The following is a 4,417-nucleotide window of genomic DNA, read 5'->3' on the forward strand; positions in this document are numbered from 1 at the left end:
CAGACTGGATATTATATCTTTTTTTATGGTTTTTTATGTTATATCTGTTTTTTCTCTTGGGAGTGGTCATGGGTTCACATGTCCCAAGACAAACATGCCTCAGAGAACAAGTCATGTTGGGAACCAGGTAGTATCACCAGAAACTCTCCCAGAAATCAGTGTGAGCCTCAGTTGACCCTGCACCAATGCCCCACGTGCAGGCTCCCTGCACTGGCAGCCACAAACTTCCTGAGACTCATAAACTCAACAAGTCCAAAACAAGAATTATGATCACCCCTCCAAACTCCTCTATCTGAGGTTCTTACCCTAGGCACTGGCACCACCATCCATCCAGAAACATGGAGATCTTTCTTGATTGATTTCTCCCCTCACCCCACAAAGCAACCTTTCAACAAGTTCAGTCATTGGCCCTCTGACATTTCTCAGATTTATTAATATCCACTTCTCTCCACCTCAGCCTCAACATCCTAGTTCAAGCAACTTTCATCTCTCTTCTGAAGAACCCTGACACTTCCCAACTGGTCAGCCACATCCACTGTCCTTCTACCCACTCTCCATCCTGGTCCATGGTAATTTTTTAAGACATATTTCTGTTGCTGTCCTGACAAAGGCTCAACAAAAATCTCCCACTGATCTCAGGACAAATATCAATAGCCAGATTTTCTATGGCCTTTTTTCTGCCTGTGACCCGGGCCTCATCTCAGGCCATAAAACATCCTCCAAATCTCGACAAACCAGCCCTGCTGGTTTTCCTTTCATCCATGCTCTCTCTTCCCACAAAACATTGGTACCTGCTGTTTTCTCTGTCTGCAATGGAAGCATCCCAACACCATATCCCCTTTTATATTGTGGTAAAATATACATAACACAAAATTTACCATTTTAACCAATTTAAGCATATAATTTATTAGCATTAAACACTTTCACATTGTTATGCAAAAATATAGAACATTTCACAAATTTGTATATCATCCTTGAACAGAGGCCATGCTAACTGTATTGTTCCAATTTTAGTCTCTGTGCTGCTGAAGTGAGCACTTTTTCCCTTTTGACTGTAAAGTTTGACTCATCCTGAGTTTATCCAGGGAAGCCTTCCAAGACCAGGTCCATCACAAGTCACACATCCCCTTGACTGCCCAGCACCCAATGCAAGTTTTATGCTTGTTCCATTGATGTCTGTTCTCTCTCACTAAACTATGAACTCCTCAAAGACAGTTCTCATTGTCTAAAGGAATGCTAGGTCCACAATGGAAGCTCAGTGTATCCTAGTTAAATGAGTAAACAAAGAAATGCAATTTTACCTTCAGTGAAGACCATTTTTGACATAGAAAACTCTGTCGTTCTACATTGCCTTGAACTCCATTCCAGAGAAGGACCTTGACTTTTGAAAAACTAAAATCATTGATGAAGGGTGTTTTTCCCCCCTTTTCTCAAAGAGAAGACTTATTAATTCAGACTTCATCTCTCATAAAAGAGGAAAATACCTGATAGTCTTTACTTTTTATATTCATTAAATATTTATATTTATTTTTATGTTTTATAACTGTATCCATTTTTATATGAGATCCTTGTTTTTATTTTTTAATTTTTATTGGAGTAGAGTTGGCTTACAATGATGTGTTCATTTCTGTTGTACAGCACAGTGAATCAGTTATGCATATACATATACCCACTCTTTTAGATTTTTTCCCGTATAAGTCATTATAGAGTATTGAGTAGAGTTCTCTGTGCTATATTGAAGGTCCTTACTATTTATCTATTTTATATATAATAGTGTGTATATTGTAAATAAGTCATTTATACTATTTCTTTTAAGAGTCCACATATAAGCAATATCATATGATATTCTTTAAACAGTAGGTTTTCCTTTGATTCTATTCATCAAGGTTTCACACTTATTGAACCTACACTCAGACCTCTGAAGGAGTCTGTAATTTACAAAAACTAATGTAGACTATAGCTTATTTTGCCAAAGCCTGAAAGATACCCATCATGATGCTGCCCCACCACATCTGCAGAGAAGTTCCCACCACTCATTGGGGCTGATATTGGGGTCTGGAGAGGGCTCTCCCTGGAACCTGAGGTATGTCTACACCCATCAAGTTCATGGAGAACTTGTTATTCCTGACTTCAAGAAGCCTTGCAATGGGCCAGACTGGGATAGATCTGAGATTTCATGAGACCAAGAGTGATAGCCCTGAATTATAGAAAGAACAGCTGACGTGCACATGACCCTTGACAATTTATGGGTTGTTACTAACATCAGGAGCTCTTAGGGAGCAACATCAACAACAGCATCCTCAGTTTAAAGATGAGGGGAAAACATTCAGAGGTCAAGCAACTAGTCCAACATCCCTCAGCCAGTAGCCAGGTCAGATTTAGCACATGTTTTGATGCCTAAACCCTTGCTTTAATAACTCTACTTTGCTCAATATGTCAATAACTACCCCATTTTTTTTTTTCCAACGCAAGGTCAACACCAACAGCATCCTATAAATAGTATAAATAAATTCCTCTGGCCACTTTGCACCATGGGTTAATTCATAGAAAATAGAAAGAAATGTGGCCTGTGCTTATAAGGCCCTTTAATGAGGAGCTGATTCATTGGAAAAGACCATGATGCTCAGAAAGATTGAGGGCAAAAGGAGAAAGGAGTGACAGAGGATGAGATGATTGGATGGCATCACTGGTTCAGTGGACATGAGTTTGGGCAAACACTGAGAGATTGTGAAGGACAGAGAAGCCTGACATGCTATAGTCCATGGGGTCGCAAAGAGACAGTCATGACTTAGTGACTGAACAACAACAATGTGCTCAAACACTTAACTTAGCACTTTAATTGCACAACTTTGTGGTTATTCAATAAGTGTGTTTGATTCACTGGCTGACCAAAAGTCTAGCAGTATCACATGATGACCAAGACTGCTTGTTAACACACAAAACCCTAAAAATTCTGGGTCCATGAGTTATCCCCAGGCTGTGGTTCCCCTGTGTCCAGGCTCGAAGCTGTTTCCTGTCCTGGCATTCTGCAAGGTTTCACTTAATGCCGTCTGCCTCCAAGCACAGCCTCGGATAGGCTGCGTCTGCTGGTTTTCCTCTAAATCTTGCCTGTTCCCACCCTCTTCATAGAGAACTTGGTGAAAAACACACTAATCTCTTGGATCAAAGTGAGAACAAAATGCATAATTCTCCCACTGCAGGATCAGAGCGTGCTTAGATAACCCTGTTGGCTTTTGGCTGAGGAGGTGTTGAAAGGGAGAGAGGCGCCTGTCATGAGGTCATGGACCAAAGCCTTTGGACACTTGTCTGCTTGCCACCACCACCCATGTTCATACTTGGCCCCACTGAGCCAAAGTTTCCAGTGACCAAAAATGTCCCTCAGTCTGGCATTTCCCATCTCCCAGTTAGGTTTTCCTTTTTTCATATCTATAAATCTGCCTTTTGTCACCTCTGCCGCATGTTCCCCACAGCTCCCTATGGCCCTTACCTCCTCTCCCCTTGGCCACAGCTCCTTTCTTTAGTATCAACTGTCAAAAATCTAACTGGAAGTCTTCTCTGGTGCTTAGTGGTAAAGAATCCACCTGCCAATGCAGATACGCAGGTTCAGTCCCTGACTGGGGAAGATCTCACATGCCTTGTGGCAGCTAAGCCTGTGTGCCACAAGTACTGGGCCTGTGCTCTAGAGCGTGGGAGCCGCAACTACTGAGCACACATGCTACAACTACTGAAGCCCCACACCCTGGAGCCCGTGTTCCACAACGGGAGAAAGCTAAGTGCAGACCCTGCTTGCTGCAACTACAGGAAGCCCACACACAGCAATGAAGAGCCAGTGCAGCCAAAAATAAATAAATGAAATCTAACTGGAGCAGAATGTAAACAATTTAGCTTTGCTCACTCAGGAATGTATGCACACATCCCACAAACTTTTACTATCTATCTCCATCTTGGGCATTCCAAAGCTCCTTTGTTTAAAAAAGAAATCTTTCCAGGGTTCCTTCATCTCTTACTTCAGTGGTCTCAACTTTCAACTAAAAGACAAAATGTGATCCGCTGGAGAATGGAATGGCAAACCACTCCAGTATCCTTGCCTCAAGACCTTCATCAACAGTATGAAAAGTCATATTTATGTTAAGTAATACTTTATATATAGCACTTAAAGCTGGTTTTACAGTTTAGAGTATAAGATGCAGAGAATATAAAATATTTAGAATATAAGACATAGAGAATCTCAAACATTTCTGTCATTTACAATCATGAAGTATCCTACTGAAACATAATCACTGGCCCTGAACACATATATTATCTATTGCTATGTAGTTACTCCAAAACTTACTGACTTAATAATAAATATTTATTATCTCTTACAGTTTATTTGAGGTAAAAGAACTTAGGGTGGTTTTGGTTCTCCGTCTCTCAC

At 40.9% G+C, this 4,417-nt stretch overlaps 1 pseudogene; it reads right to left on the reverse strand.

Annotated features, from left to right (window-relative positions):
• Positions 1 to 937: 937 nt before the first annotated feature.
• LOC139032516 (U6 spliceosomal RNA) lies at positions 938 to 1,038 on the reverse strand (annotated as a pseudogene).
• Positions 1,039 to 4,417: the final 3,379 nt, after the last annotated feature.

The sequence above is a fragment of the Odocoileus virginianus genome, chromosome 31 (genome assembly GCF_023699985.2).
Source record: "Odocoileus virginianus isolate 20LAN1187 ecotype Illinois chromosome 31, Ovbor_1.2, whole genome shotgun sequence".
NCBI classification, from domain to species: domain Eukaryota; kingdom Metazoa; phylum Chordata; class Mammalia; order Artiodactyla; family Cervidae; genus Odocoileus; species Odocoileus virginianus.